Below are 12463 nucleotides of genomic sequence, written 5' to 3' on the forward strand. Positions count from 1 at the left end.
GGCATGCAGTGCGCTCTGCTTCCGAATTGGGCATCTGGAAAACCGCACAGCCCGTAGATTCAAAGTCTTGCTACAGATGTTCTTGCGTTTCTGAGCAGAGTCTGGGGAAAGCAGTGCCCGGGGCTGTGCTGGGCTCTGCCCTGCTGCCCGGGCACCGACAAACAGCCGCAGCGCAGCTGAACTTCGCCCTGCCGCGCAGCGAGCGCTGCCCTCCGCGTCCGGTTGTGACCATTTAAATGCTAACACTATTAAATATGCTGCCAAAACACAAACACCCAGCCTGAGTCATTAGAATGTAATTACGAGGGGGCAGCTGAGCCTGCTTGGAGTTTTGACTCAGAGGAATCCTCCAAAAGAAACCCGTGCATAAAGCCCAGAGCGCCCACCCAAGGCTGCTCCCAGCTCCAGGCCTGCTGGTGGGCAGCTGAGCAAGAGAAGCCTGTCTCTTGGAACAGCTCTTGGCTGTCATTTGGGCACATTGCTTTGGTTTGGTTTGGTGATTTTTTGTACCTTTTGCAGATGGGTGCGTAGTGTCGATCTTACCGTGGTGCTCTTTTTAAGTTGAACTTGAGTAGAGACAATGGCAAAAAAGGTCTTTAACATGCTGGATGAAATGTGCCCTTACGTTGCTAAAGCATTTTTCACTTTGAATGGCATTTGAGTAAGGAGGCGTGTATCAAGAGAAGGACTTGTTTGTAACAAAGCAGATTTGGGAGTAGTCCTGGTGAAATAGCAGCTGTGTCACTGCGCATTTTCCCACCTCTCCTCTGCTGTCTGAAACCCAGAGGCATACTCTGTATTTTCTCACGTTTTCCATCGTTCTATTCACCACGGAGAACAAAAAAAAGAAACACCCAAACCCCAGACAATGACCAGCACCCCAAAAAGCCCAAACCCCACCAGCACCGCCTCCGGCAAAGCACTGTGAACTTCAACACTGCGTTACAAAGCGCCACAAAAGAGCTGTGGGTAGCGATAGCACGCGCTGCGAGATGCTACCTTCCCGGGCAATGAAGACGGGAATATATTTTCCATTTCTTGTCAGATTGAACTTTAAGACATCTCGAGAGCTGTGCGTGTAATGCAGCCCTCGCAGCCCAAATGGCAGCGCGGCGCTCGGTTCCGGCGGCGCGGCGCGGAGGAGGTGGTGGTGCCCACATGGGCGCAGTGCCGCTCCGTGCCGCGCTGCCGGCAGCGTGTCGAGCCATTATAGCAGGGAGCGGAATGTCACGGCGGTCTCAATGGTTCGTCAGCTGAAGGATATGGTTAACAAATGTAAAACCAAACTTCAGAGGAGCTGCTTTTCTGTGCTAAGTGATCTGTATTCCCTCTGAATTTACTTTCCCCTAACCCCGTGAAATTAACAGTACTTTCTGACATTCGACCCCCTGACCTCACATATAATAAGAATTTAAAAAGCACCATGCATGAGTGTGTCTGTGTAATGCAAAACTGGAAAAAATGACCATGTCACAGTTTTATTATACAAAACCTTCTCAATCTCCATTGCATGCTTCATATATGAGTGCTCACTTTAAAGTTATTATAAAGAAAAACACAGTTTTAACAGTAATAATTCACCGCTCGTGACTTTTATAGACAATAAATTGTAGCAAATACATATTGCTGCAAAAAAAAAAAAAAAAGAAAAAAAAAAAAGAAGGCTCCGTCGTCCATTAATGCAGATATTTACCGCGCTCGGTGTGAAAACCAGGCGGTGGGCAGGGGCGGGGGACAGCGAGGGGCCGCTTCTGGGGGGCTGGTTGCCAGGGGTGCAAGTGCATGCACAATGTGTAGGTCTCGGGGTTTAAGAGGCAGAAGCAGAAAAGTGTTATGTGGAAATGATTTTGCAGTTATCAGGCTCAGGGGATGACAGCATACAAGAGTAAGAACAAGGTGCTATGTGGCTTTTTCTTCACTGTGAAGTAAAGATTGGCAGCTGGAAGTAAGGCTTACAGGCAGACCTGCACACAGGACCTCTTCACCCAGGACTCATAATCACTACTCAAAGGAAAACGCATTTACCAGTAAAAAGCGGCTGTAGCCATCAGAAGTGTGCTTAAAACACCACTTAAATATCACTTTATACGCTATTACTTGCAAACTGTGGCTTGGTATTAAATTATACTTGCATAGGCTTTTGCTTAGGTGCTGATAATGCTTTTGAGGTTGCATTGGTGAGGAAGAATTTAGGCTGCTTTACAAGAGACGTGACTGGAATATCCCACCGTGCTGACAGTGACAGGGTGAAAAATTGCAGAACTGTACTTTCTTTCCCCATATAGATTGTAATTTTAATTGTCATTGTGGCCCTTCTGTTTTAATTATGGGACTTCTTTGATATATACCAGGACATCGTATTGAATGAAAATATGGTGCTATAATAGTCTCTTTATAATTAATGACCACATGTAGATCTTGGTGCATAAAAGGAAAGGAATAAATGAACAATTTATTTAACTAGGTTTTGGATTTCTTTCTGTCTTCCAGTGAATATAAAATGATCCTGGGGCTTCTGAGGCTGTTTGATGTAAGAACCGCACTGAATATCTAATAAAATTACATTGGTGTAGATTACAAAACATATTAGGTGGTTTTACTTAAAAACGGTCCCATTACCGACGGTGAATTTCTCCTATTTACTGTGTTAGCCTTCCTGGCGTTCGGCTTTTGAAACAAATGATCATTTTTTAGTTCATCTGCAGAGGTGCTTAAAAAAATTAAAGCAGCTTCTCCTCCCGGAGCAGCAGTTGGAGGTGGGAGCCGACGTGAACTGGAGGTAATATCTCTGCAGAAGGCAATTTGTATACGTACCGCGCAGCGCAGATAGCCGTGCCTCCCCCCGAACTTTTGGTTTCAAAATATGATGGATTTATGTTCTATTAATTTCTGGTTGAGGAGCTCGTTCTGTGCGTCCAATCCCAAGCAGGAGCAGCGCCAGGGAACACAATAAAAATACAAATGACCGCTAGCTTTGCATGGTGGGGAGGAGGAAAAAGCGAGGAGTGCAGAGCGAGTGCCACTCTGCCCCGGCGCCCGTGCCTGCCGCTTTCCCATCCAGGAAAGCACAGGCTTGCAAATCCGACCGCCTGCTATACATTTCAGGAGAGTACAAACCTCTGTGGATTTCTGAAAAGCAGACATATTTGTCCAGTGTCTGTCAGCGTAAAACTCGAAAATGCGCCCTGACAAGCTTCTGCTAATTTTATTGCGGCGCGGAGTAGTGTGCATACATCCCGCGCAGTGTGACTGCAGTTCAATTGCAGAGCACGATAAAATTGGATCGGCAGAGACAGGGACTACCCTGGGGTCAGCTGCGACCATGCCACTTCGATGTGATGTCTAGTTGGGGTGATGGTGTGTAAATAAACGTGGGGAATTGCAAATCTTGTCATGGCCACGCAGAGCAGCTCAAGCATTTAAAGATGGTTGCCCGCAAACCTGGCTGGGAGGTGGTTGCTCTGTGTGGTGGCGGAGGAAAAGCGCCCTTCTGCGCCCGGCTCTTCTCCTTCTTGACATCTCGGGGAGCACTGACCCAGCGCTTCGTTGCTGAAGGGATTAATCACCAAATTGTTTTTCATCTTAGTGGAAAGTAAAGAAACTAGCTGAGCGCGTTCTAATATTGTTCTTTTAAAGCCGAGCTGCCCGATGCTGACGGATGCTCGGGATTTGTGTTATCTAACGTGATTTATTTGTTTTGGTAGGGTTGGTTGGTTTTTTTTTTTTTTGGCTTTTTTTTAATGAGGGATCTTAATGTCCTACTGCTTAATGAATTTAGGCACATTAAAGTTCTATGAGGTCTTTTCATTATTGTGAACTTTACTAATGTTGGAAAGTAAAATATTATAGAATTCGCATTTTCTGCGTGTGAATCTAATTATGTTTAAATACTACTTCCAGTGATCATTAAAACATACTGAAATTTTGCTGCCTTCGACCAACAAGAGGTTTTTTTTTTTTAACCAGTTTTACATTTATACATATCTGTTTTTCTGTTACTTTTCCCACATGACAATTACCTTTCATTACAAATTTATAAAATCATTTACATTTTAGCAGTTTAAATGTTTCTGCTGACATTTTGTAACTATTACCCTCTCCTAGAATGGCATATGTTCAGGCAGTTAATAAAAAATTAAATGGAATAGCACTAGACAAGGTGAAGCTTTGTAGCAGGGTGTTCGGCACATTTCTGAAAATACCATCTTTGTGTTGCAAACTGTGAAGCGAGGTTAGGGCTGTGCCAATATGTGTATTTGTCATAACTGTCACAGAGTCCGTGAACTAGCCAATCATCCCGCTCTTAATTAGACAGTTACATTTTGCTTTTTAGAAAGCGTCCTCGTGTAAAATGGTGTCTGAGCTGCGGGAAAGGTGCTGGGAGCAGAGGGGGCAGAGAAGACCGGCGGCAAAACACTTTTTATCTGGAGGAAACAGAGTTTATGGCAGCTGCGTGACTTCTAAATGAGGGATAGCAATTGTGTGCGGTGAGGAGCCCTGCTCGACACAGGGCAATCCCTGCAGCGGGCAGAGGGGCTGCCTGCCTGGCGGGGCTGTTCAGGTGCAGGCTGTCTGCAGGGCAGCACCACTTCGGGTGTCCGTGCACAAAAAGCTGCTCCTTGGCTGACGCAGGGCTTGGTCGGAGGGCAGCGCTGGGCCCGTCGTGCTGGTGTTGTGCTGGAAGGGCTTGTCTCGTAAATCTGATCTGACTTCATGCAGATATTTATGGCACTTTGTACTAAACAGGGCTTCAGCTGCGAGATTTGGGATAAGGGAAGCAAAAATACTGGTAAAACTCACCCTGCCTGCCTGCTGTGCTTCTGCCTGCCTTTTTGTCCCTCGCCCTGTTTCAGTAGGAATCTGAGAATGTACGTATGCTTAAAACAACACAACCCCCAAACAAACAAAACACTTTTGCAGCTCTTCCTCTATGGCCGACTGTGCTGCTTACAGCCGTACCATAAAGCCGTGCTTAATTGGAAGTTCACAAAGATTGCCTTTAAAAACAGACCTTGGTTTACTCTGCTAGAAGTCGGGGTTTGTCTGATCAGTGCTGGGTGACCCGGAGGAATTATCAGTATTCGTCACTGCATTTACCTTGGGATACGGCTGTGCTGAGTTCCTCGGCACCTGATTTAAACGAGGAGCGCTACAAGGAATCTGGCGGCCGTCTCTGTGCTGCTCGCGGGGATGGAAGGAGCTGTGAAGCAGTCAGCCCACAGCCGAGCAGCGAGCGCTGCCGAGGGGCAGACAAAGAGCGCTTTGTGGAGTTCCCAAAGTGCAGCCCGGGCGGGGAATTGCAGGCTGTGCCCAAACAGTGGGGATGTTGTGGGGCACGGCCAAACTTGAAGGAAGAGAGGAGAAAGGAAATAATTTGGGGTGGCTCGCACGGCTTGTCCTGCTTTCAATCTTTATTCCGTGGGCATATCAGAGAAGTTTTAACAGTCACAGCGGATTAACCTTCCTGTGCTTTGTGAGGCTGCGCGTCTGATGAATTTACATGCAGCCGGACGAAAATGCTATTTGGGGAGAGATTGAGAGTTTATTTGATTAAATCCCTTTCTCCAATACCTTGACCTCTTTCTTGTGAAATAATCAGAACTGTTTAGCAAGAATATTCTGGCATTAATAATGAATTGCTTTCGAGCGGGGCTCTCCTGCTCCGCAACAAACCCACCGTTGCCTGTGCCTGAGGCCGGAGCACCGTGCCAAGTGCCCGGAGCTGCAAACACCTCGTGCTGGGAGATGTGCGCTCTGAGCTGTGATCTGCAAGCCATCTTAGGGGTGTGCTCCCAGGGCACGTGTGCAGCCGCTGTAGTGCACAGTGCCTCACGGGTGGCATGGGGCTGGGAGGCTGGGCAGGCCCTGCCCGGGGCTGTGGGGCTGTGGGTGTTGCACAGCCGTTACTCCCAACCCTCTGCCGAATGCTGCGCTCTGTGTTTGGAGCAGTGAAATGTGCCTTCTGCCCAAACTTTGCTCCGTGTGCGCGTTGTTTGAATGCTAACCGGCTCCGCGTTTGTTATTTTGAAAAGAGCATTTGTCAGTCATGATCACAGAGTGCGTTTGAAGCCACGTTGATGACTTGATAGCATTGCTTGACTCGAAAGCAACCAGCTCCATGCGTGGCCAGGAAGGTGCGGTGCAGCTGCCGGGTCCTTCAGTGCTGTGCTCCTCGAGCTGCACGCCGGTGGGGTAACAGCAAAGGGAGAAACCTCCCTGCACTGCCAGCACGGCAAGGTATCGCATCTCCCAACTAAATTAAGCTCCATTATAATTTGTTTCTTAATAACATGCACTTCACTGTAATATGTAAAACGCTTGGCTTTCATGAACAACTCTATGGGAAAGCTGTATAGTATCTCATTTGCATTTAGCAATTATATTATATTACAATATATTAAGCTGCAGAAAACCTAATCTAACATCATAATTTAAAATCATAATTTACGGTACTTTACAAGGAGCATACAAGGCAGGTTACAATAACACTTTGCCAGTGAAATTATTTACTCATCTATTTAGTTTTCCAAAATGTTCTGTATAAATTTTACCCATAACGTGCAGGGAGAGCTGATGGCAGAGCACCACCAGCCTGCCCCAAGCTGCCCAATGGTGCTGGTGCCCCATTCACCCAAATTCAGTGGCTGCTGCTTGCTCTAATAACAATTTGGGTGGAACGTTTGCATTACAAGGGGTGCATTTAAGAAAAGAAAGGTTGTTCAAGGAAGACGGGGTTTATGCAGATGGCCCTTGCTGCTAAAGTCAGATGAAATGAGGAAGGATCCATTTTTTAAGTCTTTGTACAGGTTGTGACACAGCATTTGATGAATCATTTAATATGCGACACGTGATGCAGAGAGTCAACACCCGGCTCCTGTTGCAGCCTTTGTTTGTAGCCGGGCTTTCTCGGGCTCAGACAAACTTCAGAAGGCAGCAGATGTCGGCCCCTCCCCGCTGCTGGTCCTCAGCGATGGGAGCAGCTTTTCGTTATTGGGCATCACTGGTTAAATCTAGCATAAAGAATCTGGCACTGAAAGGAACGTGGGCTACTTAGCCACTGACCTACCAGTTAGCGGTTTAATTTGATAATATCTGGCTTCAATTTAATAGTCGGGCTACCAATGTGTTGTTATCTGCCTATATATTAAGCAGCACTATTGAGTTGGCACTGCAGAAGCAAGCAAGGTGCATCTGGTCTAATTCTCTTCTGTTGCAAAGAGCACTGCTCTGATGACCGGCACGGTGACATCGGCTCCATGTCGATTGCTCTTGTAAAACAATAAACCCTAGGATGCTGTGAGCAAGGCACAGTGTGAGTACAGTAGGAGAATAGTGTGAGCATATTATTGCAGTTTGGGAATAAGCTGTGTGCTAGGAAAAGAGAGAGGTTTTGGATGCATGGTCTCATATTCAGCAGGAGCATCTCTGCTCCCCTAAGTTCAGGGGCTAGAGTGGCTTCGTTTGTGTCCAGCCCACTAGTTCTAAGTTTTGGTTGTCCTCTTTTTTATGTTTTAATTATACACACATATATATAAAAGTTTTATTACTTATATACATCAGCTGTATTGTATATCTCATGTGTGGCTCAAGGCAATTCGCCTTCACTCTATGAAGTCCAGAAAGCCGAGAGATTGGACACCCATGGCCCAGAGCAAATCATGGGTACAATGCCAGTAAATGATTCCTATGCTGTGCTTTGATAAACAAAAATACTCTGTGTATTTTAAACTGTATGCTGAATCATTCTGCATAGTGATATTAGTGCTTCAGTGTGTGACATTAGTGTACTTTCCTTGTTGAGAATATTAATGATGTCACTGCGCACTTGCGAGGATGTTGGCAGTTTATGTGATAATTACATAATTTTCAAAACCAGAAATTGCTTGGGATGCTAAAGTTCCAAAGGTTTATTTGCTGCCTCTTTTAGCTGCATCTTGCTTGGTATGCCTACCTCCACAACCATGGTCTCACCAGGGTGAGCACTTTGGAGTTTAGGTGACGGAAGAGGTTGCTGTGAGAGACTGGAAGGTCACTGCTCTGCCCAATGAAACTGCTAGCTGCTTTATTCCCAGCTCCTGGCCTTTGGATGATCCAGCTACAGAGATAATGAGGTTTAGATCTTGGTGGAAAAGACCATCACCCCACTGTGAAGCTTTCCAAATTCACATTTGTGTATTTCATTTTTGTAAAATTTGCTGTAAAAGCAAGGACAGCAAATCACTAACTGCTGTTAGCCTTTTCTTTTGCCCAAATATTGCTCTTCAGGTTTTCTCCCTTGTGTCATCACACACCACGTTCACGTTCAGCTCTTTGGCCTTTCCCATGCTCCTATGCACAGTCTCATGCATCCCAAAAACCTGCCTCTTGATTCCCGTGAGCTCTTGGAGCAAGACCAAAGTTCAGTTTTCTCTTCCAAAGGCTGAAATGGGGACAAAGTCTGAGACTTTACGGAATCCTAAGCCAGCTCCTTACCACCTGGCAAGGAGAAATGAGATGCAATTTTTCCACCTCACGCTTCCAAGCTTCATCTTGCACTGAATCCCAATTGCAATCTGCGGTTCGCTCTACATTCGTAGCGAAGGCAGCAAACAACATCATTTCCATAGAAAGCCTGTGCTCTGTGACGTCCCGGTGAAGGCTTCAGTATAAACGGTGTGCGTATGCAAATCAACACCTACGTTTAAAACATTTAATGGTTTCCACTATTTCATGTTCAAAATCAAGTCTGGTGGTAAACGTTGGCTTATATTCTGTATTGCTGCTGTGCGGTGATGGAATAAGTGAAAGTTGGGGAAATAAATGTTGTAAAAAGAACGAGTCTAGAAATTACATGCACAATGGTCACAGCGTATTAGCCTTTAAATACTAGCAGAAGCATAGAGGAAAATCAGTGCAGCTGTTTGCCCAGTCCCGCCTGTGATGTTCTGTGATAAGTTAACCACGATAAGGGTGATAAGCAAAAGCATGAAGAGATAAGTTGCAGTATCTCCTGGTAAGATTATGTAGTGAAAATTTATCCTTACGTTAAAAGTGTTCTAAATCGAGTTGCTTTTCCTAGGCGTATGCCCATATTTTGGAGCAATACTCCCTGAAATCGAAGGGGCCCTTTGTTCCCACTTTTGATTCTTAACCCTGGAGCTGACTTGGAGGATGCACAGACTGCTGCAGCCTTTGGGTGGTTGACTTCCAGCCATAGCAAAGCCCGAGGTGAAAAGTCCTTGAACTTTCTATTCATTGTCTGTCTTCTTCTTTATTACATTTAAATTGATTGACTCTGCAATGCCATTAGGAGTATAATATTTCCAAGTTATTTAGCTGTGCTCTGTTTTTGCTGAGGCCTTGTGATATATTGCATCCCTCACGGATCTACTTCTGTGTTGAAGTTTCTTTCCGAGACATTTCAGGGCACGTGAGCAAAGTTCTCCCCGATAAATGCCTTTGTTTGGGTAATCTCATTTCATGCATATACTTATGACATTATAAAACTCAGCCAAAAGGAAGAAAAAAAAAAAGGAGAAAGAAAGAGAAGAGAAATCTCGAGCTAAAGAATGACTCTCTTCTCTCATGTCTAATTTTTTTAATTGTTTGAGAGACAATGTGCATGCAGTCAGCAGGATGGAAATGCCATTGAGCAAATAAAGACCTCGGAGTCCTTTCCGTTGCTCCTGGGCTCAGACAGCTGCACTTTGGTTGGGAGCTGCGGAGCGTCGGCTGGGTCTCACAACCCCACGGCAGTGTGGAGCAGGAGCATCCCCAGGCAGCCCATGGACACACTGCTCCTCCCCACCCGGAATGGGACCAGCGACCTGCAGGTATGGACCGGAGCAGCGCGTAATGGAGCAACTGCAGGGCTTGGGTGACGGCAGCTCTGGGCCAAAACAGGAGCTGGTTGGGTAAAGACATTCAAGAGAGCACGCTGCTGTCCAGAACTCTGTTTTTTCTTATATACAGTTGCAATAGTAAAATGTAAAAGTGCCCCCTTTTGTCTTCCCTTTGGTTGTTTGAATGCATGTCCTAGCCGTGACCCTCTGGATGAAACAGAGACAACCACCAGGTGTTGCAGAGCAGATTCTGCTTTTCTGCTAGCTTTCCTTGCTCTATATGTTTTAAAATGTGCTTTTTAAAAAAGGCATAACCTCCACATCCTCTGGGGAGTGGGAAGGGCAGGGGCAGGCTGGCGGTTTGCTTCTGGTCCCTCACACGAAAGGAAGAGGACAGAAAAGGGGCCATGAGACACGACATTTTCCTTCACCAAGCAGCAGTACAGTGAACAGCACTCTACAGCAAACTGTGGTTTTGTCTGCAGTTATTCTCTTCGATTCGGGGCCGTGCTGTTGAGTCTAAGGACAAAACCATCCCGCTGTATTTATTCACATACCTCTGAGCATAGTTAACATATGCATGATAGATATTCGGGGCACACATGTAGCAGGTATGTGTGCACACCCGGCTGTGCAAACAGCAGCGTGGGCTGGGCAGGAGGGCTGCAATGCCCTGGTGTGCTCACAGACATCCCTGGGCTCTTTGAAGAGCAAATGCAGCACTGCTTCCCTCACAGTGGAATGTAAGAATATTCTGTCCTCTATTCTTTATATTTCCCCGTGAATATATATGTTTGCATGAGTCACCACAACGTAAATATACATCTTTTGGCTATAAGACCAAACTGACGTCTTGATCATTAAAGACCGCGTGACATTTTTATAGCAGTACAGGTGTTAACCTTTATGTCTTAGCTCGGTGCAAATGTGGGTAATTACAGAGTAAGCGATCCCGCTGCCCGCTGAGCAGCCCCAGCAGTGTGGATACGAGCGTGCCTGCGTGCCAGGATTGGGGCAAAGCAGCGCCTGCGTGGGTTGGGATGGGCTGAAATACACTCAGCGATGGTTTGCTGCGAGGACAGCCCAGGGCAGGAGGGATGGGGCGCTGGGCAGCGCTGTGGGGAGCGGGGCGGCTCGTTATCACGGTGTGCACATCAGGATGCCTTATCAGCAGGCGGAGGAACCAGATAGCACCGATAGTCTCGAGTTCCTGCTCGTGTGCTGTGCGTTTCCAGCGCCTTGCAGAGATGGGGAAGGACCGCGAGGGAAGAAAAAAATACATGTGCATATGTGTGTGTGCAGAGCATCTTCTACCCTTTATGATGTGGGTATTTTCAGGAGCTTTAAGTGCCATCTGCGGAGCGCGGGATTCAGACAGCACATGGAGGGAAGGGAAAGCAGTTCAGAGGATCTTTTAAAGACTTTGAGAAGGTGCAGTGTAGGTAAATTATTTGCCACAAGGGTGAGTGTAGCACTGAGAGACAGTGTGCGTGGTGGGATGGGTTGGGGTTGGACTCGTGGATCTGAGAGGTCTATTTCAACCTTAATGATTCCATGATTCTATGAACATCGCTATCTGCCACAGACACGATGATATCTCACCGTGGCTGAGGGCTCTGAGGTACCATTGAGGGAACATGGTGGATTGGGAAGTGCCATCTTCCCATCCCCATTCACTCATGCAACACTGCATTAATTGCGGCGCAATTTAGAAAATTCCGTTTGATCTGAAAGCAAAATCCTTTTTCCCACACCTCCCACGTGAACACACACAACTTCTGGGATTCATGTAATACTTTAGGCTCAATTTCAATGGGCTTTAAGCATTGGAATCACGTGGCTCAGGGCATCTCCTTGGTGAGGAGCAGCCTGGCAAAGCACTGAGGAGAAGCTGTGCTGGCTGTGGAGTTAACAGCCTTTCCCTGCGGCGTTTAAATTGAGATGTTTTTACCCTGTGTTTTCTTTCCCATACTTTATTTTATTCTTCTCTCATAGTTTCCTCATCCATGCAGTGATCAGCCCTGATATACGATAGGGATTTTCACTTGAAGGACTGTGCATCTTTAAAATGTCTTCCCTTTATTCTTCCTAGTTCTTACACATGTAATTTCCCCTTTAATTTGACATCATTTAACGGCACATTACACGTCAATGATGTGATCTGTGAATATTTACAATGTTCGTGTCATTTTTATTTTCTAATCCGATTTAAGTAGCTCTGCTTTTTATGACATCATGAATTCTTCAGTCTTTTTACTCTTTTTGGAACTAATTATTCCATCGGTTCCTTTGAACTGGCTCTGTGTTGTCAGTCATTTTCCTCCCTTTTGATCACAAGACCTTTGCTGCCCTCCTTTGCTGCAGGAGCCTGAGGAAGATGTGACCACTGCAAGTAGCTGTGCCCACTCCCCCCATCCTCCAGCCACGTTTTGCTGCTGAAACAAAACTACGGAGCAAGTCCTTTGAATGTATTCATCTGGGGAAGTTTCATCGGATCCATACTTTGTGCCTTCACACCGAATGTCTGCAGTGGCCCTTCCCAACCCGGGGGCTGCAGAGGATGCAGTCATCAGGCAATTGTTCGTGCATCTAGCAGGTGATGTCACAAAGCCCAAAGCGAATGGTTTTGAGTGTAAAAGGGA

Source organism: Lagopus muta, chromosome 8 (assembly GCF_023343835.1).
Source record: "Lagopus muta isolate bLagMut1 chromosome 8, bLagMut1 primary, whole genome shotgun sequence".
NCBI classification, from domain to species: Eukaryota; Metazoa; Chordata; class Aves; order Galliformes; family Phasianidae; genus Lagopus; species Lagopus muta.